The sequence below is a fragment of the Cygnus atratus genome, chromosome 2 (genome assembly GCF_013377495.2).
Source record: "Cygnus atratus isolate AKBS03 ecotype Queensland, Australia chromosome 2, CAtr_DNAZoo_HiC_assembly, whole genome shotgun sequence".
Classification (NCBI taxonomy): Eukaryota; Metazoa; Chordata; class Aves; order Anseriformes; family Anatidae; genus Cygnus; species Cygnus atratus.
In genome coordinates, this window is record NC_066363.1 from 78,756,382 (window position 1) to 78,780,775 (window position 24,394).

Genomic DNA, 24,394 nt, shown 5'->3' on the forward strand with positions numbered 1-24,394 from the left:
GGGGATAAAGAAGTCTCATAAAAAGCTGCTTCTTCTGCATGCTGCTGCCTGTGGCTTGGGGCAGCCAGAGGTCATGCTCCACTCTCTTCTTCACCTCTGTGCCTGTAGGAATTCATTTCAAAGCACCCCTGCTTTGTAAACATCTAAGGAGCAGTATTCCTAGCGCATAGCTATGAAGGTGAGCCAAAGGAAAGTTACCTGAATAAGGACATGGCGCACACCAACACCCCTGCCATGGGTATTGGAGTAAATTGGCCTGGAGTAAATAAATAGAGGGAGAGGCAGGAAGACATGCACACAAAAAAGATGCCTTGAATTTGCAAGCTATATGGTGGGGTCTGATCCAAAGAGCACCAGGCTCTGAGCTGCGTGCAACCCACTGTGCCCTAATGCTTTTGGAGCTGGCCTTACAAACGGAGCAGCCACTGTAAGGATTCAAGAGAGCCTATTTCCTCATTTTCACACAGCGAAGAGTGCTCTGGGAGATCACAGAGCAAGAATATATGGAGTTAGAATCCCTTTCAGAGAGCAAATTCCTTTTGTGAAATTGGTGCTCAATTTAGCTGTCACTGCTGAAAGGGAAAAAGATGCAGAAGCAACTTTTAAGTCCACCAGCCACATCCCTTTAAGCAATCTGTGCTGTGCCAACCACTTTTATAAAACTCTGTATTTCATCTAAACTCCATTTAAGTCTAAATAATATGAATGTCCTGCTACTGTACTTCCCTTCTCACCGCTGATAATTGCCAAGTTATTTCTGCTATAAACAAAGCAGTGCTCTTCTCTCTCTCTGCCTTATCATACCTGGTCCCAGAGCAGAAAGCTGTTAAAGACATGTTTACTTTTAAACATACCACCACACTGCACCAAAGTCCACAAGACTGTTTGGATTCCTAAGTGCCTTCCTGGATCAAGATGTCAGGATCCTGTAAGGCAGTGTTTACAGCTCCCTGATTAATTCAGTGCTGACCAAAGGGTGACCTCTGAAAATTTGTAAACTTGGTGTCCCTAAACAGCAGATGAGGAAAAGTACGGGTGGAAACCACTGAGTGAGGAATGATCATCATTTCCCACTGACCTCCCTTCAGTAAGTGATATGGCCCTGGCTCGTTCACACAGCGTGGAGCTGGGTTCCCTGCTGTGCTGCTGCTTCCACCGGTGGCTAGGGGAAGTCGGGGTGGATGCAGAGCAGGGATGCCTGAATGTAGCAGGAGCATCTTTCCTTTGCACGAGCGTCGTGCCTCTAAAGCCAACGCTTAGCTCAAACTTTTCCTTCAGGTGCCTGTGCCTTCAGGTTGTCTGTACTTAAGAGAAAGTGCATACACATCTGAAGGGAAAATGCTGGCCCAGTGCATCTTATTTATGAATATTTACAGCCATCAGCACAATTCCACAGACAATCTAATCTCAAGCAGCTTTGAAATTCAGCGCATTTCAGAGCAGTGTTTCCTGTCAGAAACAGAACTGTGCGCTCTGATTTGTAGAAAGGATTTCTCTTCCTCTTAAAAAAAAAAAAAAAAAAAAAAAGCTCCCACTTTTCTCAGCACAGAATTTATATTGTTATTAAATGAAATGTATTATCATATTTTAACATTTTAGGCTGTCTTTTACAGGATTTCTAAAACGGCTCCCCATTAATCTCCTGCAATCCATTTGACAGATATCTCAAAGCTACTTGATATCACAGCTACTTTAAGGTATGATAGAGTTTTCCTTAGCAACAGGTTGTAATTTCAACCAGGCTGGTAATTGTAAGGTCAGAAGCTGGTTGTCGCAAACCTAGGAGATTAAAAAATACTGCACATCCTTGTTTCCTCTTGAAATACCATCCTGGATCTTGGAGGAGCAAAAGTAAATACCGGGGTTACTCGGGGACAGCTTTTGTCCACTTGGAATGGCTCGTTTAATTAAGCATATTTTGTGTGTATTACAGAAGCATTTATGTTTGGCCAAACTGGCGTTAAAAGCAGCCTTCACGTGGTTCAAGCACTTCAGATGCAGATTTAGTTTCGAGCCCTCACCCCAGCAAGTATCAGTTACCTCTCCGGGTCATCGGGGACGGAGCTGCTGGAGCAGCAGTGCTGCCTGAAGAGGGAAGGGGATTTGTAGCAGCCCTCCTGACCCTGGCAGGCATCTGAGCTGCAGGAGACAACCAGAAAACTTTCTCCTGGAGGCTGAACCTAGAAACAGTGGGCGCACAGACTGGAGGGCTACCAGAGGTCATAGCTTCAGAAAGTGGTTGGCCGGGGCCAGGTCAGCGCAATCCAAAACACCGGGGGTGTTTTGTTAATTCCCAAACTTAGTGTAGTTGGCTATGGCGGTGACAGAAAGTAGTATATTATGGCTGTGGCAACAGCTTTCAGCTCTGTGAATGGTGAGGTGAGCACATGAAGGAAACACTCAGCCAGCTGCTCCTTAAAGTCCCATTCTTCACCTCCTTTGAAGGGGAAATGGATTAAGGTTTGTTATTTTTTATACGTACCACTGATGGTAGTGCAAGACTCATGTTTATTCCAGCTCTGTTTATGGGACGTGCTGTATAAAGGGTGATGAGGACGTATTTCCAGGCACCACCCAACTTCCTATTTTCTCCTTCCCTTCCCTATTTCTGTTCTTCTATCGGATTGTTTCATGCTCATCTGTTGTTTTATAACAAAATGATCCTTCGCCCAGCTCTCTGCATGTTGCCTCTGGGAAGACAAGACACATCAGGAAGCCAAAAGTTCAGTAGACATCAATGCGTTGGAAGTAGGTCTCTATCCTCACACGTTGTGTCACGGGGCTGGGTGAGCTTGCTCTGCACCTGCTGGTGTACCAGGGGCTGTGACCGTCCGAGTGGAGCAGAGCCCAAGTAGGATTCAGCTGCAAGCTGGGATGGGATGAATTACTGTAAATAACTGAGCTGAGCCATTCAAAATAAGTTGCTAATGTAAGCAAGATTAACTTGATGTGCTGCCTGAAATGAGATATTAGAGATGATAGGGAGAGAGAGAAAACTTTTCATTTAGATGGAAACAGGACTGATTAATTAAGCAGTAACGAACAAGAAAGCTTGCCTTGAATTACTATGAGGCTTGCAGTGCTAATTTAACACAAAGTACAGCTCCCAATTTGTTATTAAATTAAAATGGCTTTTAAAATTGTTTACTTTTTTTTCCTTATCTGCTTCTGTGTGGCAAAATGATTATTCTGGCTAGTTAGAGAAACCAATCAGAGCAACAGAAAGTGTAGGTTGAAGGGGGAAAAGATTGTCCTGTTGTGTAATTAAGAAATATACACTAATATCCACGACATCATGAATAAGCACTTCAAAGTAGCATGTTTGCTCTGTGTTGCATATTAAACCAAACAATTAGCATGCTAACAAGCTGCTCTGGACATACAGGGAGAAAGCATTGCACTTAAGGATGTAACTGCTTTTTGCTTTTTTTTTTTTTTGAGTCTAAAGATCTGTTCACCTGACTGACAAGTATTGATAAGGAATAGAGAAGAAACGTTTCTCCTTCTCCTGCCTTTCCTCTTTCTCATGATTTTCAAAATAGTTTTAACTTGGTAGACTTTGGGGTTACCCCGTACAAGGGAACTTTTGCTACGCCACCAAAGTGTGTGATGGAAATGTGAAACACTGTGTGTGATATAGATCCTATGAAACAACAAGGGGAAGAACCTTCTAGTGACTTTGCTTTCTCAATCTCAGACAAGTTTTACTCTGACAGGAATGATTCTGTGTAATTTATCATAGGATAGCTCAACAGTAGCAATTTGTCATCCATTGTGATGTAATTTGATGGGTTCATTTCTTAAATGAATTATGGATTATGGATTACCTCTGTATATCAACAACAGAGCTGTATCTTTTATGTAAATATTCCCTCAACTTTTTCTTCCTCTTCCAATCCATTTTCCGTCATACAGAGATGGCTTCTCTTCCATCTAATCTTTCTACTAATAAGGTGTTTAATAATTTAGCAGCCTAAAAAATGAACATATTTCAAAGGAGTTGGTATCAATAGTAGTATAAGAGCCTCAGGCTACAAAAATGTGGATGATGCTACCAAAGTTTTAGAGTCAGGATCCCAACTGTCTTTGTGCTTCAGGCAGCTATTTTATTAAAGTTGGTATTAAACAACACCGCCTAGGGTCTGATTAACAATTTATGACTTCCTAAGAAGGATTAGCACAAGCCTATCATTTTTATATTTAAATCTTAATTTGCATCTAAGAGAAACCTTACCCAGGTTTACATTTTCATTATTTATTATTTTTATTATTACCATTGCTGATTCAGAAACATTGCTTGTGTGAGCACTGCCAGCACCAGTTTGTTGTACTCATCTTTTCGTACCTCATCCCCTCACACACGTCAGAGGAAAAGCTGGCCTCCTGTGTCATGTGATGGGTCTCATCCTGCAAAATGATGGATTTTGCATCTTGCTGGGCTCAGCTGCTTTTCACTGCCCCTGAAGTCCACTGGGATGGAAGGGATTGGCACATGGTAGAGTCAGGCTGAGATCTGCAAGCCTAGGAGCTGAACATTGTCCAGCTAATGTTACTTTAGAGGGTGAAATCCAGATATACACGACTGAGGCTTGCCTGACATACCTTCTCAGAGAGAAGAATTTTCTTTTTTGACATTTATTTGATGCAACTAGTTGTATCTCTTTCTCAGTGATGTTTTTCGATGAGCCTCTCTGCCCTGCTTATTAGGTTACTGCTGGGCAGCCTCTGCTAGCAGAGAAGGCAGGGGGTGATCCTGCTGCTGTGTTCTGGGAAGCAGTGGAGCAGGAGCTGTCGATTTCTGCTGTAACAGAGGCAGCCCAGGAAGAAGGATGCTACCAGGTGGAAGGGGGAGGCGAGTACATACCAGTATCTCTGCTGGCCAAACTTCGCTCACAAAGGCAGGCCAAAGACATGCACCTTAGTGCAACACAGTGGAATTCATTCCACTGCAGGCAAGGCTATTTTTTATTTATTTATTTTAATGTTCGAATAGAAAATAACAACAACAGTCTGTTCTGTTATCTTTCTATTTTCAAATTGACCTAACGTTCCCTTTGACTTTTTCCTCTCCAGGTTCAGCTGCTTCAGGAAATTGTATGGCATATCTTCTTCTTTTTCTTTTTTTTTTTTCCCCTCTGTTTATTTCCATTTCTGTTACTCTTCAGCGGACTTAACACTCATTTCACCAAGGGTTAGATGTGGTGGTCATAGCCTGTAGAGTTAAGGGAAAAGATTGTCAACTAGGGGCTACGAGCTCCACTGGTTCACAGCAAGGAAGATGTGATTCTTGTCCTCTTGAGTTTCCCTAGTCAGTAAGACACTAAAAGGCTCAAAAGAAATGCTGGTATTTAAGCATCTTCATTGCTTTATTTGAACTCTCAACATCTCCATGGCTTTTCTTTTAATCGATAGCTTAGTTTTTGTCTTGGACTCGAGGGCTTTAAACTTTAAAATACTGGAGTCATAATCTGAAAACTGCTGGTTCTTCAAAGCAAAAACAAGCACTAACACATTCAGAGGAAGATCTCTCATATGCCTGGCTTTTCAGGTTGTGACAAACTAACTTTCAGTTTTAGGGCTGTATTCACATTTCAAGGTGTTAGGAGAAGTCTGAGAAGTGCAATCAGAACGTTTTCCTGTGGTGCTTGCATTCAGCGTGTGCTTGTGGGCCATTACTGTCAGTGGGATTTAAGCAAATGCTCAAAAGATTGTGCTGAATCAGGGACTAAGCAGTATCTGTGAGGAGTAAGTCCCTTAGATTCGGGATTAGTGACACTCAAGGTTTCTATCCTACATTTCTGGCTGAAATTTTAATTAGTCACATTCTCAGTCAAAAGAGGACAAATGAATCTTATTCCTTTGACTTCTGGGGAGATGTAATGATAAATGTGAGCTGAAAAACTGGTCCAAGAAAGCAGAAGAAAATGCATAAATAAATTATCAACAGTGGACATGCCCAGGAACTGAGAGCATTGAGCTCCCTTCACTCTCTCCCATGAAAAATCCTCAACCATGCAGCCCAAGAGCAGAAGCAATGTCATTGGACTTCTGTGGCCAGTGACACAGCAAACAGCATGAGCAAACAGTTCATATTTAATCTGTGGAATGAATTATTTATCCAAAGTATTCTACAACAACATATTATTATTTATTGGTCTTACATTAGTCCCCACAGTTCTTAATTGCATGAAGCACTGCGCTAACCTAACAGAGTCCCAGCTGGCAAATATGTTCAAAGAAATCAGTCTTGGTTGTAGGAGTATTTGACCAAACTGTGGCTAGCTTTGCAGCAAATCATATTAGAACAGAGTGGCTAAGCAAGTTCTACCCTGTTATAGATGTGTAAATTAAACATCAAAGATGGCTTATTGGTTCCCTTAAATGAATCAGACATGAAAAAAATGCAATATATTGAAAGTAATGCACAAGAACATCTTACATGAAGAAGCCTCAGTGGTCTTCTGGACAAATTCTGCCCTGTTTCACACGTCTTTCTACTGTATTCACAGATGGAACTGTGTCCAGAAAAAAAAATGCCCTGTGCTGTTTTATTTTGTTAATCATCATTCCCCAGAATGTATAAAACCCTATTTCTTTCCTATTGCATGGCTGCACGGTCTGAACTAGACAGTAAAATGTCCAACCATGGTCAGTAGGTATTTTAGGGTTATACTGGGTTGCTTTCCACAGTAACAAAGTTTTGTGGGAAATGTTGGCTTTGCTGTACATCAGTCTGCAGTAGAATGGCACAGTTTGCAGTCACAGACATGGTGTTTGGGTCAAAAGAACTGCTAGATGAAAAAAAAAAATCAGGGAACGTTTCTTTTATACACCTCTCTAAATGTCTACCTTTAGATGCTGATTACTAATGAAGTTCTACCACACACCAGTGCACTTAAATTTTTCTCGTGTGGATGTCATTTCTAGAAGAACATGTGGTTATCAGCCTGTGGTGGAGTGTCAGCTGGCCTGAATCCAAACCATAAAGTCAAATACCTTCACACGATGAAGGTGTTTGGAGACTTGAACTAACGTCCATGTTGTGCAAGTGATTTCATCTTGACATGAATGAATGAGGGAAATGCATGAAGTAGGTGACCTCTTAACATCTCCTCCTACCTTATTTTCTGAATCTCTTCAGAATGAGTACAAAGACAGCCCTGCATCCACACCCCAGCTTTAAATGGGTTACCGATACCCAGCTCTGCACTTTGCAGATTGAGTCTTTCTGCTGCTTCAAACCAGCTCTGAAATGTGTCCCTTCAGGTTAGCTTGCATAAACATAAAACCCCAAATTAGCATTGCAAGCAGTCATTGCCCTCAAAAACCAGTAGTTTGGCTGTGTTCAGTGCATATTTGCCATCTGCTAATGCATTAAAAAAGGACCAAAAAAAAAAAAATCTGGGCCAAGTCCTCAATTGGAGTAAATCCACGCGTATCTCAAGTAACTTTAAGGAACTGTCATCACCTTTACTATCTGATGAATTAGCCTCTGTGACCACAAGGCAGTGGATGCTTTGGAGCACTTGGGCTATGTGCTGCTTCTGCCTGACTGAATGGATGCCAAAGGCAGGGGTACATTTTCACGGAGGCAGCCTTCTGGTTGCTGTCCACTGTGCAGAACAGGGTGTATACCTTCAAACTGCAAGCTTTCTGTACTCCTGAGTACTTGGCTCTGGACACAACTCACATACCTTGCAATATAAATACTCAGCTTTGCTTTCTAAGCTCTAACCCTGACCATGCAAAGCCAGAAGCGTGGATGCTGTGATAAAAATAGGAGGCTGAACCCTAGGTCCTGCAGAAATGATCTCTTTAAAAGCCCTAAACAAAGAGGGAAAAGGATGTGGAAGCATCTCATACCAGAAGGGACATTTTGATTGTCTGTGGGATTTTATCTCTATCAGGAAAAACAAAACAAAACAAACCCAAAAAAAACAGTTCTTCTGGGCATAGGAGTTTGCATTTTGACCTGTGTTCTGCTCAGGATGAGGAGCGTGTGATGACAGCCTGGCTCATGGTGCACCATTACCATGCAGGCCACTGGCACTTGAAAGCAAAACAGGACTGTCAAGGAAAGAAATGCAGAATGACACTTTTGGACCATATTAAATGGATTTGTAAAGAATATATTTCCTTCTAACAGCCTTTAAAATGCTTGCTTTCTTTTTTTTTTCAAAAAGAAAGAGAGAGACTCATAGCATTTGTCTTTTCCCCACAATGCTGTGGTTTGGTAGATGCCTCTGGGGGAGGGCTATGTGGGAACAGCACAGAACACTCTCCAAAAGCTTTTAACTAACGCTATTTGAAAAACATAATTCAGTGAGAGTGTTTAAAAGGCCTTGCAAGATAAATTTTGCATCTTTACTTCACATCTCACCCTCACATGCCTGTCTCTTTCAATAAAACTATTACTCTGCCACTGGGAGCACCTGGCTTGCTGGCTGGTATCACACATCTTTCAGTATGTTGATATCAACATAGCCGGGATACCTCAGGGGATTGGCAAGCAGACGGGTTTTGAAAGCCCTCTACCTTCAAGGCCCCTGCTCAAAACCCAGCTAGAACAGATGCCAGCAGTCAAAAGCACCATCAGTACCACCTAATGACTCTTCAGAGGACTGTGTAAGCAAAACAAGTAGTTTCATTCCCTTTCATAGAGGGAAAATAAATAATGTATTAACAACATCATCTCTTGAGACCTTCAGTGGCACTGGCCCATGAGCCAGTGGCAGAAGTGGCACGGAGAGCAGCACTGCTAGCCAGCACCCAGGCACGGTCCCTGCAGAACAGGTGTGAGGCTCCTTGTCGAGCTGCAGAAACTTTCTTTGCTGCTGTTTATCCACTATCTGTTCTGTGGATAAATAAAGGTCTTCAGCCTCCACAGCTGTCAAGTGTCTACACTGCAGAAGGACTGCATCAGTAACAAGATTGAAAAAAAAAAAAAAAAAAAAAAAGAATAAATGCTCATCCCAGAGTAACTGATCTGCCATGGAGTCAGGCAAAGAAAGGATTCCTGAACCTCTGGACCCCTGTACAACACACTGAGTTACTCAGAGAGGCCGTAGCTTTTGTTTTCTCATATCTGCAGAGAGCTACAGGCAGGGCAGCCTCTTATCTCAGGGTGGAATTAACTTTTCGCACACTCTAGTCATGCAGTGAAAGATCTGCAGTGATATACCCGATACATTCTGGCCACGTGTTTAAATTTTAAAACCTTGACTTGTAACATCTCCTGTGATGGAGGGGAAACAGAAAAGAGGGGACCACATACATCTACAGTATTGCAACTACCCACTAGAGAATAGTTTCTGAAAAGGAACCGGATAACTTAAGCTTGAAGTATCAGTGTCCTTCTTTTCATAAGTAATCCTTACTCATGCTGAGTTCAATTTTTTTTTTTTTACAAAGAGTATTGTATCACCAGCTTTTAAGGTCTTTGTACCCTGGAGCAGATCGTTTGCTCAATTACAGTGGAGAAGTTATTTCATGAAGCCAGTGATAACTCACTTAGATAGGAGTTTGCAAACCTGCACACTGGGGTTTGCAGAATCTGTATTTATGCTTTGTAGATGTGCACCTTAACAGAAACATAAGCTTGCAAAAGAGACCATGTGGCATACACGTTCATAAATAGAATGGGTTTTATCCTCTTAGGAATAGATGTATATGAATCTAAAATGCATATAGCTGTTCATCTCACACAGACATCTTTTTCTTCCACTGAAGTCTAGGTTAGACATGAAATTCAGCCTGAAGTTTCATTTCATAAGACAGCCAAATCAGTATTCCTCCAAGGGAAAAACAAAACAGAAACATGTAAATTATAACACCTGAGGACATGATCTAGTTTTCAGTCATTTAGACAGTCTGGTCAAATGACAGGACCTACACTCGCTCTTATTTACATTGAAATGTTGCTCTTCCCTCTCCACTGGAGATTCTGGCAGCATTTTCAATGAACTTCCACGAGTTTGAGAAGCTGAGATTTTACCCATTGATTTTAATGAAATTGTTCTCAGCTGATGTGAATGGTGGCAACGAATCGGACCCTTATATTTTAATTTTTGGTGGTGTTTGTTTCATTTCCAAATCCCCTGCATGCACCATTTCTTATTGTCCACTCTAAGCATTCATTTTTCTTAAAGCTCTGACTTGGTAAGATAAAGATATTATTATACAGGGATTTTAATTTTCTCTAAAAAAAAAATCTAGCTCTTGGATATAAAGAAAGCTTTGAAAGCATAAACTCTACTGAGGGGAAAAGATAAAAGAATAATCATCTTAGCTATTTTCAAGTCAATCCAACTCAAGATTTATTTGGAGATGTGGGATTGGCAATACAGTTAATTTAATCGCAATAATTTATTACTTTCTTACTAACCAGTAATTTATTAAATCACCAGCAAACTTACCTCTCAGCTTTCTGGAGCAAGGCAGATTCCAGGGCTCCATCTCCCTGTTCCTATGGTCTCACTGGCTTCATCCATGTATAATCTGGCCAAAGACATGCCGACTCCTTGGTCGCAAGCAGCTAAATAAACCAGAAATGTATTAAGCAAAGGTGAATGATAATGACTTAGCACTTACAGTGTTCCTTCGTGTCCAAGTGCTTCGCAAGCAGAAACTAATTACGATACGTTCGGTAGTAATGGTTCAGAGAGATACTAAATTGTGTTCTTACTGTAATAAATGGCTGTGCTGGGGTGGGAAATCACTACATTACAAGACAGGAGGCAGCAGCTTTAGGATAATCCCTGTGTAACCTCATGCACCCAGGTCCCTCACTGGAGACAGCGCACATCTAGACTTCTGCACAAACACCTTGCTGTTTTTTGGGAGAGGTTTGCAGCTTGCCCATATTGTCCTTGCTTCAGCTGTACTGGTGCAAAGGGGCTGCAGGGCTGCCAGAACTTCTGCTGTTGTCTGTTCGCGACCAGACACTGAAGAAGGGCTGGCAAAACACTTCGTAACTGCCACGGGTTTAAAGAAAGATGACTAACCCCTAAAGCATTTTCTGTTGAATATTGCAGAACAAGAAAGAAAAAAATCCCCTCTTTGCTGCTCTGCTGTAGCAGTCATCTTGTGTTTTCTCCTTGAAGTATGTGATGCCACAAAAAAAATTAATTACTTTAGCAAAAAGAAATAGGATTGTAGGGGAAAAACAGATTTGTAATATTATCCTGATTATAGCTACAGGTAAGAGATAATCTCCTGCTTTCGCTTGTGCAGGAAAAGACACTTTGTCTTAGGAACTTACTCAAAAAAATCCATTTTTTATGAGGTGTCTAGCTATAAAGAAAAGGAAAAAGCATCATCTGTGGACTGTTGCATTTACTTATTTCTAGAAAAACTTTCAGGGGATAATTCACATTTCAACATCTTGTTCCTTATTAACTTCGGCCAATACCCCTTTCCAGGAATCCAGTCCACTGCATGGTGATGGCAAAAGCTCTGTAAGAGGCAAACTAATTGTGTAGGTTCTGCTTGTGCCTTGCTGAACTGAGCTCTCTCTGGACTCGGCGGGGCTGCCACAGAGCTGCTCCTCAGGGCTGCCAGGACGCCGAGACTCAATCTCTTTAAAACAGAATTGTTCTGGATGAGAGGGAGGTATTAACCAACAAAGTTTTAGACATTAAATGAACTTTGGAAACGAGCAGCACATTCTGTTGATTTGGCCAAGCTCCCACACAACTAAAGTTCATGGCATTTCTGAGCTTGCCCAGCACACATCATTGAAGGTAATTTTGGCTGAAGTGATCTTATGCGGCTTTTCCTTGGGAGGAATGGCATACAGACCAGCTTCCCTCTCCTCCTTCAGGCAGAGAAGTTCGTAAAAAGATATGTAGCTAATAAATGGCAGTGGTGGAAACCCTAGTTACTGGCAATGTTCAGGGTTATGGAACAACCCCCACCTCAACTTTAGTTTTCGACATTAAAAATTTATAGTGAAATACCAGCCCTGTAAAATCCATTGATTACTTGTTCTAATGCAAGAGAGAGGGCATTTCTGAACTTCTTCAATGTTTATAATACAGATTTAATGACGGTGGATGCTGCCAGTTTCATGGATGATAACAACCTGGGTTGTGCTCATTCGGCTGGTCCTTGTGTAAGTGGCATTTGGTGGCAGTTTCCCCAGGCTAAGCTGCTAAACACCTTTTCCTCCTCTCAGCTTTCTAAAAATTAAGTGTAATTCAACCCTTGTGAAACTTAGCCTGCAGATTACAAGACAGCCATAATTTCAGTTGGTGCTGATTTAAAGAGGGGATTATTCTTTTTTACGAAATACAAAATAAAAAATTGTTCCTTTTCTCCTCAACCTACTCTACATTCAGTAAATCCTATAATGAGAATTCTGAAAGCAATTTTTACAGGTTTTACAACACAATTTTACAACAGACATGCTCAACCCCCCCTCCTTTTTTTTTTTTTTTTGGCAAAACCTTCCTAAAACTGTATCTCTTTGACCTAAGATTTCATGGTTAGTAAAGCACTAAAAACATGGAAGATATAAGGTTATTGGTGGAGTTCTCATAGCCCATGAGGTATTTAACTAGAAGAGAGAGTTTATTTTCTAAAATGCTGTCTTAAGAAAACAATAGCAAACAGAAGGTGTTTACACTCAGAAGACTAGGGTAAAGCATTTATCAGAAGAAAAGCAACAAGACACGGCTGAAAACAAACAAAGCAAAAAAAAAAAATCCCCAGCTATCCAAATAGGCTTTGGAAAATGGGAATGATTAAAAAAAAATCTCCGATCAAAAAAACATCTGCATGCTAATCCTGGTGTTTTCAAGTGGAACAACAGAGTAAGAAAAAAAAAAAAACACATACATTTAAGAAGAAATATGAGAAGCAAACAAAAAATAATTATGAATGGAAAAAAAACACATGAACAAGTTAGAAAAATATACAGAAAGAAACAGATTGAATCTGCGCGTTCTTTCACAATGGAGCTTTTGCTGGTGTAACTGCATATTCAGCAGTGTGAATATTATAATTAAAGAATGTCAGCTCAAGCAAAATGTTTTAAAACCTTCCTGTTAATAAACAGATAAACTGCTTAAAAATACTGATTATTTTAGGAAAAAGTGAAGTGCTGGATTTTCGTGCCTCGATTCCTTTCATCTGATACAACCCATTTAGATAGCAGATGTCTCTCCCAGGCAGTGTTTGATAGCAGTGCTGTTGATTTCGATACCAAGGTGATGAGAATATCTTCACGGGGCGGTTTTGGCACCATGGCGCAGATCCCAGCACTTGCTGGTACCTGTGCCAGGGTCCAGCGTGGTGCTGGGCAGGGGTCCCACCAAAGCAGCCGAGCAGCACCAGCCCCATGCCACCTCCAGGCTGATGAACGGTGCCTGTCAGCAGGATGAATTAGGCACGGTGCAGCGCGGTGCTGGGGCAGCAGCTGGGAGGGCTGGGGGCTCTGCACGTTGCAGCCCACTGCACAGCCGCGTGCTGCAGACAGAGCTTGACCCCCGGCGAGGGCAAGCAGCAAGAACTGAGTGCTGCTTTATGCCAGGCTTGGACCCCAGCAGGAGCTCAGGAGACAGCTCTCAAGCGCTATCAAACCTGAGTGCTAGTTCAAGGCAAAGCTCCTTCTTCTCTAGTGTTTGGAAAAAAAATCTCATTGAATTGCAACTAAACTTGCTGCTGCTTCTTATAATAGCAAGACGAAGTCATCAGTGTATTTAATAACAGTTGCAGTGGACTCCAGTTAGACCAGATGAGCCCAATCCTGCAAATACTTATGCATAGGTGTATTTTTAGGGACACAAGTAGTCTCAAGCACTTACATGTGTAGCCACTCTGAGAATTTTGCTTATCATTCAGAAAGGCTTAAGGAAGATCCTATCATTGCATGTAATGATCTTAAGAAAGATTGTTATAACATACCTTGAAAACAACTCCTTTTTAGGTCTCTTTAAGATACTGTTCCAGCACAAATAACTCAAAGTTGGCTGAACCGTGAAAAATGGCAGCTGAAAAATAACCGTTGGTGTATATATTCGTCCTGGGCTCCCAGGAAAACATTTGTCATTTGGAAAGCCACTCTGAGCTTGTTTTTTCAGCACCCAAAAGCATCAGAACATCTTAAGATTTTTGTCAGGCTCTGCCAGTGAGACTGTGGTGCACTTTTCCTCCCCATTACAGCCACGCTCTGCTTGGTGAGCAAGACAGTTTACCTGAGGTGTCACTACAAAGTGGGAGAAAATTGTGATCATAAATCATCAATGTGAAAAATAAATGAAGCCTTTGGGATTGCGGGATTTTGTCCAAAGTTTTTGCCTTGCTATGAGCTATCCTGTAATCTAGTGCTAGATTTCTGTCTTTCTCAGTTGCTAAAGTGCTGCTCCACACTGCCAGGTTTCCGAAGGGTCACCATGGCAGTCAGACTGTCAACCCAATCCCAAAGAGCAAACAACAGCACAAGCAACAGTTTGGTTGTGAGTCTGTAAGCATGACCTCATCCATTTCAGAGAAATTTTAACTTTCTTCCCCATTCGAGGCGCAAACTTCCAGCTCCAACTGTTCAGATGCCAAAAACGTCAGACATTGTAAAATATAATTTTGAAAAATGTGGAGTAATAAAACACATAGCTGCGGCCTTTGTGAGATAGATGATTAGCTAATTTTGAGTCATTCAGAGACAAATCTAGATACGTTTCTCTCACTGTACACATTCAGCTGTGCTCTCTGTCAGAGTCTCACAGAAAACGACCGAACTCTGGAACGCGGCAGATGAGCAGAAAGGAATTTGTTCCTCTGGGTTGCGTGGCACAGGACGTGAGGCAACATGGGGCACATCTAGACAAACAAAAGGCTTTGTGATTAACGGCATTTCAGGAGAGCAGCGTTTAATAATGTCGATTCTCAATGTGATTTCATCCAGTTGTTGCCTCTCCATGCTATAGCAGTTTTATGTTTTGTCGTCACAGAATCATTCACCTCTGCGTTCGGGGTCAATCTCTCTTCGTTGCACAACCTGGCCATAACCGCGCAGTTGCTATTTCTTGCCGCATGTTATTTTGTTTTAGGCCACTTAATTGGAAATAGTTAATTGGCCTTGGTGTCTTATGGCAGGGAAAATAACGCTCTTAAACTGTATTAAGCTCCCATAAATATTTCGCTTCATGCTAATTTCCGTGCTTCCAGCTGAGCTGTTAATGCGCTCAAAAGAAATAAAAAAAAAAAAAAAAAGAGGAAAAAGTTTTTTCTTTTTTTAATTGTCACACTAAACACATGCCTAGAAAGCGGTGAGGTGCATGTAGCTTGCTGTAGCTGCCGCTTTGCGAAGCGCCTGCCAGCCACCGAGACCCCATTCCCCCTCCCGACCGCCGGGAGCCCGCCTGAGGGGCCGTAGCCATGCGGTGCCGTGACCGTGCCAGGCCAGGCCGTGCCGTGCCGTGCCTCAGCCGGGCCTGCAGCGACCTCAAGCGGGGGCTGCCGGCAGCCGGGGCCGGCTCCGGGAGCCGCGGCCCAGCCTTGGGCTGGCGACCCCCGGCCGGGCACGGCCGTGGGCCCCGGGACTCCCCGCCGCCTGTGGGGCTCCGTGCAGGCCGCAGGCGGGGGGCGGCCTCGCTGGCAAGCCCGGCCGTGCAGCCAGCACAAGGGCCGGCGGCAGCAACTTTCTCCAAGTTTTTCCTCATCCTTCTTTCCGTGTGGTTAACAAGGTGGTATGCTTTTATCTGCTGCTTCCTGCAGCTCCCAGTTCATAGCCCGCTGATGGCGTGTCAAACGCCCAGATTCAGCATCACAGGTGAAAGCAGAGCTTAGTGACTCTCCCTCAACATCCCGTCCTTCCTTTACTTCTTACTATCCCCCAATAAAAGTTGTGAAGGAGCACGTTATCATACTCAGTACATTACACCTCTGCTCAGAGTCACAGTGCAGTAATTCAGGCACCATTTTGCCCATCTTCTTCTCTCTAAGGTGCTTTCTAATGGCTTGGTGAAGCACCCACACAGCTGAGTTGCGTTACTGGGGACTGCAAATGGGTTAAGGTGACGGCTTTAATGAATGAAAACTCCGCTACCAAAAAGCTCAGCCTCCAGACAGCTAGGTCACAAATATCAATCTTTAGCCTTAAATAAATCTATTGTTAGTCCCTTTCCACAGTCTGACCCTATTTGCATTAGTGCAGATTGTCACCGTTCCTCCAGTATAAATCTGTCCTCAGCTTAAATTCAGCCCTGGAAGGCTTATCCCAAAATAGGTGAATTCACAGATTGAGCGAAGCTTTTCTAGCATTTATTCATTTACTTATTTAAATCACACCCTCTGCAGAGAATATAAGTCAGGGCTTGGTCTAAAATGTCCTTTATTGTCCTGGTGCATCCCTGCTGTGTTTAGCAGCTGGCACAACTTAAAATAGCCTTCAGGCTGCTCTAAATATTGCCGAATTTCCTGGGAGCATAGCACTAGAAGGAATCTTTTGGGGGCACTGAGTCCAGTTTTGCCATAATCACAAGTCTCTCCATAATAGACATCTAGTTTGCAGGAGTGCACAGCGCACTTCACCCTTTGCTACATCCTGTAGCCCACCTGAGACCTGGAGAACATGCAGAAGCAGAAGCAGCTTAAAAATGGCAAAACATCTCAGTAAGGGAAAGGAAGAGATCAAGGGTATGATCTGGCAGAAACTGAGTGAGGACTAGTGGTGTATAAGAAGGACTTAAAGCCACCTTTAACCTTACCTTTACTCCCCAAGCTGCTCTAAAGCCACTGCTTGGAATGAATCACGCTCCCCTGTGCTCCCTTTGTGCAATGCCGACTTTGTAATCATTTCTAGAAGCACAAAGCATTGGCAGACAGATTCGTGGCACTCATTTTAAAGCCTGAATGCTTTGCAACTGCGTAGGAGTTTGTACCATATGGTTTCTGCTGGATCATGTAATGTCATACTGAGGAATTGAGAGATGCATGATAAAATAGTTTCACTTGATAGTGGCCAAAAGCAAGATATTGCTCATTGTGGTAATGTACTGCCCCAAGTCTAATGTCTTATGTCCCATCAATATATCCCCCTGTAAAATACAGGCCTTTACAACAAGTGAGCACTGCTATACTATCTTTGTAATACACTAAAACAACAACTAAGAAATATATTGTCTCAGATTGGACCTTTTTTTTTTCTTACTTTCTAATTACATTTCCACACTAAACCAAAACATAACAAAACAAACAAATTAGCAAAACCAGCAGAGTTAATATCTTGATTGCTTTTTAGGGCCCACTAAAAAGGATTGTGATCCTGTCAGTCATTCTGGTTTCTTTCGATGAATAATTAAAACTCTGAACATGAGATAGACTCGGAAATGATTACCAGGAGCGTGAATTTTATTTGCCACTCCTCACCCCCCTGTTTTTTCCAATGTTTATTGGTTTGACAATTACAAGTTACTGCCCACCCAATAAATTTCTATGCGATACTGGACACTGTGGCAGGGCACCATGTTTCTCAAGAAAGGACTAATCTAAAAGCAATAATAATTGCTTTTCTTCAGAAGTCTAGCTGTTTTCAGTAGTCTGGAAAAGTCTATCTATGTCCTAATTTCCCAGTACAGTTCGGTGCTGCAGCTGAGCCAAAAGAGTCATATCATGTTTAAGAGCACTAATAAGAATATGTCCAAGAAAACAGTCTTATCAGGGCACACACAGTTGTTAGAACAAGTGATAGCAAGGGAAGGATCTTGAAATCTTCTCATGTATGAAACACAGCAGGCAGAAGGTCTTACGGAAAGACTCAAAAAATCTGCTAACAGTATCTATGACACGCAAAAATCCTGCCCCCGCTTCCATCTCCTCCTCTCCCTCACTCACATGCAATATGTTGCAAGGGTGCAAGTGTGAAAAAGCACGCATACAGAGTTACATGTAGGCAGCGCGGAGACTCCTGTCATTTTTCCTGCTGTGTATATTTATTTTTGATGGCCAAACATCATTATTTGTCTGTTATCATGGAATGAACTGGGCAGAAGGATTTGCACCTGGCACGTTACTGATTGCCCCAAAATCTTGCAAAGGTATCAGAAATTAGGATATCACTTCAGATAGATAACTGGGACCTAATTTTAATTGTAATTTGAATTTAGTTTACCACCTTGCTTACATTACACTGAAAGCTCTTCTTATACACACCCTAATATAGCCATATTCTGGCAATCACCATTCATTCAAACAAAATCTTGTAAAAATCTACTTTACATAAGGATATGAATCATTTCTGACTTGTTGACTTCTGCAATAAAGCAACAGATCTTGCACCGCATTGTTTGTTGGGAGGGGAGGGAGTAGGCTGGTGGGATTTTGTTTGGAGTATTCTGACAAGCATACAATGTTTCATGTGTTCTATGGGCTTGACTTGTCTTGCATATTTGTGCAACACTGTGGGATCAGCAGAGACAAACATCCTTTGTCAGGTGTCTCTGATTTATCAGTCCTCATTCACGTTTGTTGTAATTCCTGCTACCTTCCGCCCCACGTTATGGCTACTTTGCAGTATGCCCCACAACACAAGCTTTGTGGTCCACTCCCAGAACGAATAAATACCAAGGAGAGGAAATGTTTTTTCATGCAACATGAAACTGTTGTACTTCAGGAGCCACTGCAATACATAATCCTGCTAAACCCGATTTCAGTAACATCCAAAAGGGAACTGGAGATGTGTGTGGCCAGAAACACTTGTCTGTGAATGAGAATGCTCCAAGGTCCCCACAGCTGCTTTTGGAAAGGCCATAAATACTTCAGATCTTCCGAGTTCAGAGCAGTCTCTTAACTACACCAAACCAGGATCCCCACATGGAAAGCAGATCACCCCCACACCAGCCTGTTGCTGGGATCTGTAACCACTCCTTTACTGCATCCAGTGCTGGCCACCTTCAAAGGAGTGACAACAGTCTAGATCTGCCACGTCTTCGTTCTCATACAACAAAATGGCTTTCATCCTATGTTCCATATATTCTTCTGGTGTTTGCATCAGGAGTTCAAATTCTGACTCAGGCTGAGCTCTGCTGTAATAAAATACCTGTGGCCTGGCAGTGTTATGATGCCCAATCTTTTAATGCACCAGCTAGAAGAGACGGAAGAACACAGATGTAGCAAATGCCACTGCACAGTATGCTCTCTCCAGTTACCTGGAGGCGTTGTGCTGTACAAAAGCATAATGTCATCAAGCACTTGGGTGATTCAGCTCCTCCCCATCCTCAGTACTACCTTGTAAGAGGTATAATTGAGCTCTTTTTTCTGTTCTTTTCAGATTTTTTTTTCTATGTGTTTTTGTAAAGTCAAACAAATAGGAAAATTAATGACAGCACATGAGTGCACCACAGAATAACGCTACTTAAGGACTGCTGTGCCCTTGGCTCCAATTAACCTTAGTGTTCTTTATAGGTTGCAGCCAGCTGCATCAATCACAGTTACTTCGGTTGGGGGGAAAAAATATAAAAAATCCATCATTATTGCAGCCACACACAGATAAATACATTATTTTCCTAAAGTATCATAATCCTCCACTTACCAAAGAGGGCCTGTGATAGCTGGGAGGAGATGAAACTCGATTTTCCTTCACATCTGCTTGATCCTTTCGTATAATCAGCACCGCATGCACCAAGCAAGGTCACAAACTATGGCAATGTTCATCACAACATGCAATCTCCCCATTCTAGTGCCATTAACTGCTCAGCAACCTCTCCTTCTCCATCCCACTGTTTTTAATCTCCTAGAGCACTTCAGAGCAGGAATGGGAGAGCTCGCCTTGCAGACCCGTTTCCAAGATTGCTGTCACAGACCACACTTTGAGAAAGTCAGCAGTGAACCACTATCCCATTTGTTTCAGTGCAATAAGATAAAGAACATCACAGTGAGATTTAATTTCAGGTTTGCTGGCCAGCACCTGCATCTGGGAAGTAATTCTGACACCACCACTGTTATAGGACTGCAGTATCTCCTCTGAGTAACATCCTGAAAGTTTGTAGAGACCTGTAGCTGATCTAGAGACAGTGGGACCAAACACATGGTTCATTTTCTTCCTTTTATTTTTTAAAAGGGTAGAAAGTCAGTAGTACCCTCTGTTATGAAGGCAATTATTTGCAGAAAGATACAGCCAACTTTACACTGATTTTCTGAAGGCCTATTTGCTTAACCTGCATAGTTTGTGCTGAAGTTTTGTTCAAAGCCCATAGCTGCTTGAACCAGAAATTAAAGCAGAACATGCATCGCCTGAGGCGAGGGTAGGAGGTTCTGGTGAACCCCACCTCGCACTGTTTCACATGGCCCTAGTGTTGCTGCAGATGCTTCCTTTATAAAAGCAGACCTTTCCCAAGACAACTCCCTGCAGACCAGCTGGGTCAGGCACACATCTCTTGGCTTTGTTGACTACCAAAGAGCCTCTTTCCCTGACACTGTCCGGGCTCTTCTTCCCCACCCCACTCACAACTCTTCTTCCACGTGGGTCCCTCCCCACCCCACTCACAAGGCAGCACCTTGGCACTGTGTTGCTTCAGCATCCCTGGGGAAAGGTTTGCAACACACGAGGGTTAGGGCACCCAAATGTTCGCTTCTTACTTTAAGGCTGCCCTCAGCTCTAATGAGGCGAGGTAAAAGCAAGAAGTCTTACGACGTAGACGAGGCAGGCCACAGGTGCACCAAAGCAAAAAGGTAACCGAGTCCCTGTCTTCCAAGCAGCAACATCAGCTCTAAATAGCTCACTCTGTATGCATCCAGCTGACAAGTTGACAGATACTTCACAGCCCTCTGGCTGAGGATTTGGTTCTTATGCAAACCTATGACTTCAGATTGCATTCATGCAAGAGGATCCGGGATTTTTATAGAACCAGATGCATCTTTTGGCAGGAGGTGTATATGCGTGTGTGTGTACAGAGTGGGGGGCACATTCAAATTCAAATTCTCCTATCCCTTCTCTCTCCCTGCAAGGGAAATTGTTAACTCAGGAAGACATTTATGTTACCAGACAATTGTTTGCTTTTCCCAGTCTCACAAAGGCTTGGTACTTTGGGAAAGGCAAGGTGCAGGGGTTTCCAGCGTCGATGATAAAGAGAGTCGCCTCACGCCTGATCTGCCAGCACGCTGTAAGAGAAAATGTTCTTCTCCATTTGGCAAAGGGGAAGTCTCAGTGCGAAACTTCCTACATAGAGCCTTCCATCACACTTACAGATGTGTTGCTGGAGGAAAAACGAGGCTGCCCCAAACTTGCTAAACAGTCAGAGAAGTTTGTTCACCTTCTTCCCTACCCAAAATGCCTGTTTGGAAGGAGTAACTTAAATAAACTTGCTGGAAATGTAAAACCATTTATTTCAATGAGAGATAAGATGCAAAAATCCATTCCTCACCTGTCTGTAATCCCTACTGTTTTATGTGTATTGAAAAAGTACTTCCATCAGCATGATGCCAGCCCATCATTTCTTAGATAATGATCAAAATTTTCTCTGTAATGCTCTGCTGCTTAGGCCTCAGTTCAGCAAAGCATTCAAGTACATCTTTATCTTTAGGTCTGGTAGCAGTCTTCAGTGAAAGTATACAGCTCGGAAGTAAAGTGCTCTGCTAAATTGGGTCCTTCACAGGACTAAAGTGAAAGCTCACATGAGAGCAAAGCAGCATTGCTTTCCTTCCAGTTACACTTGTTTTATTCACTTGCTCTTGCTGTGTACAGCTGTGGATTGCTGGCAGTGTGTTTGGATGGAATTTGAGGGATTCACAGCTTCAAAGATGAGACGTGCCAGCCTTTAAAACAAGCTTGTATAAACACAGGAAACAAAAGCATCCATGTAAACAAAGGGAGGCAATGCATATATTCACACCTGAGCAAACACACACACTTCTGCATGCAGCCCCTATCAGCAGTGCTCCAGCAGGTTAGATAGTGCTCCCTGTTTCAGCAGACGTAGCTCTCATTTCTGCTGTTGCTTTTCTCTTTGCTTCATGATCAGAGAAGCACTGGGACCAAGCCTGCTGCTTTTGCAGCACACTGTAAAATGTATGAAGAGGTTTCAAAACAACTGACAGTGTCTCGTCTACAGCGAACTAGCATTAGGTATATGCTCTGGGGATGTAGCAGTCTACATATCATTGGATCTCTACCTTATACTTTTCCTTGTCTTGCTGAGATTTTACGGGGAGGCAGATGTTGCTTTGTTTTTGAAAAGACAGTAAGGTTTTAAAGCATACCCTCTAATTCAAAAGGCTTGTGTAATCATAGAGATCAAGGGATCGGGAAAAGAAGAAACCCTTACATTGCAAATACTGAGCATTTGCTCTGCCACAACAGAACCACCAGATATCCCAGTACTTCAGGGGAAGCAGGCTGCTTCCCCATAGCCTTTACTGCCTTGTCTCCTGTCCTGCCCTGCCACTACCTATGCCAAGAAGCCACACCACCTCCATGGGTGGCCTGAAATGAGCCAGATTTTATCCCCGCTTCATTATGGATGGACACATGCATGGCCCCACAGAGGTGTTCACCTTTTGAGGGCTGTCCTGGACCCCTCTCAGTACCAGGTAAATAATGACCCTGGACACACATGCAGACCTCTTGTGTGAGAGCACACTCAGCCAGCTGGTACACTAGGATGGCATACCTCTGGATTATTCAGGCTCGCTGTCAAACCCTCAGAGATGTACAGGGTCGCTTCTTCTACAACCCCAAATCCCATTTGCTTCAATTCTATGAGAGGTAGAAATGTTCAGCACTAATCACAGTTGGATCAGGCTTGACACAATCTTCTGAGATTTACAAAGATACAATGTTAGTTCAAGAGACTTGCAAAAGCCCCTGAGGGAGCTCATCCAGGGGAGCGAGATGCCTTCTCGGGATGCACAGAAGTCAGCCTGGTGCCTAATTCCCATTAAGTTAACTCACGCAAGTATTTTTGTAAGTCCCTCTTGGCACTAATCCCTCTTGGCTTCCCTTCCCTCTTCTCCTTCCCCCTTCAATCTTTTAAATAAAGACAGCACTTAGCATAAAGAAGTGTTGCGAGGCTCCACTCAGTGCCTTTAAAGTGCTTTTCAACTCCTCTGGCAGAAGTGTCTAAGTGTGGAGTATGCAGTGAAACTGGAAAAAGTGGGGATTTTAATGGAGATGATGTGCAGGCTCCGTTCTATCAAATACATTCATCTCAAATTTCTCTGGTGTCAACGTCACACGGCTAAAAGAGGGTGCCGAATCCCCAGGGCTCTCCGTGCCTTTCGGCTCCGTGATTAAATCCCCCAAGCCGATTCCCATTTCATCCATTTCTGCATGACTGAAGCAAGAGATGCGGTTTGAGGGATAAGAGAACAGGAGATATTTTAGCTAAAGCAACGTAGCTAAGTCTTAGTTATATTTTGTTATCTTCAAAGAGAAGATAGATAATATATAAATCAGCTGCATTACAAGCAAAAAAAAATGCACGGAAAGCGAGTAGGGGAGGGTGGCAGCATACAAGTGACAAACCAGTAATTTGGTAATAGGGAGATGAAATACAACAACTGATTTGTTTATCTGACCATTCTATTAACCTCTAATGCAACATTTCATCTTTTATAATTGAGCTTTCCATTTTGCTGTTAGACCTTAATAGCTAAATTGGCATCTTGCGGACCAGGCCAGAAAACAGAAGCGAGCACAGGGGCACGGACACACTTCAGTCCCTTCACCTATTCTGCACAGAAGCTGCACCGGCCCCGTTGCATGATGCAGCTGAGGTCTTGCTCCTCTCCATGCTCTTCTGGCTGCATGCTGTGGGTGAAGGAGAAACCATTCCTCCACCTCCTGGCCACCATCCCAGAGCTCTTGGGATAGACTCCTCCTGAGAGCCCTTTTCACCTCCTTCAGGTCAAAATTGTAGGGGTTTGCTTGAGATCTGCAAGCTGCACTGAGTTTATTTCAGCTGAAATGTATTATGGAGTAGTACAGCTAACAGGCTCCTCTCTTGGCAGGGTGTGCAGATGAGTGTCTGGTGACAAAAAAGCTCTTAAGCCAACACAGCTGCAGCAGAAAGAACATGTGGATGAGACCTCGCTCCCCCATCTGAGCCTGCTGGGTTGTGTAAGGTAGGGCTGCAATGCAGTTTGTGCTCTACCCACTTAGGCAGGAGCGGGGAAGAGGGAAATAATCAGATGGGAGAAAGAACTTGAGCCAAAAGTTTCCTTTTGCTACTGGGCCAAAGAAAGACTGGAAAGGAGGCTTAGGTCTGGTAGATAGAGGATTCAGGTGGATGGCCTGGGTGCTAATCTGTGCTGTGAATATTATGGCACATTACACAGCCTCAGCACAGTGCATTGAAAAGGATCCAGCTCAAAGAGCCCCACCAGAGCATGGGGGCTGGAGGTGGGAAACGGGCTAGAAAGCTGTTCCACTTTGGTAGATGCATTTTGATGTCCCAGCTGG

General features: G+C 43.0%; 1 protein-coding gene and 1 long non-coding RNA gene across 5 annotated transcripts in view; one reads left to right on the top strand and one right to left on the bottom strand.

The window, feature by feature from the left end:
* Positions 1-24,394, top strand: part of CDH6 (cadherin 6) — a 105,143-nt gene that overhangs the window by 6,963 nt on the left and 73,786 nt on the right. Inside the window, exon 1 of one of the 4 annotated variants that reach the window (XM_035567237.2) lies at positions 23,940-24,057. The exons of 2 other annotated variants lie outside the window; for them this stretch is intronic. The gene's annotated coding sequence lies outside the window, so the exon portion shown is untranslated. Of the gene's footprint in view, positions 1-23,939; positions 24,058-24,394 lie in introns of those variants that run through there. One more of the 4 variants, XM_035567239.2, reaches the window with a different exon arrangement.
* Positions 4,959-10,943, bottom strand: LOC118258442 (uncharacterized). Its single transcript, XR_004781856.2, has 3 exons — positions 10,685-10,943; positions 10,416-10,534; positions 4,959-5,212 (listed from the first exon to the last, which is right to left on the bottom strand). It is a non-coding gene; the product is annotated as an uncharacterized LOC118258442 (long non-coding RNA).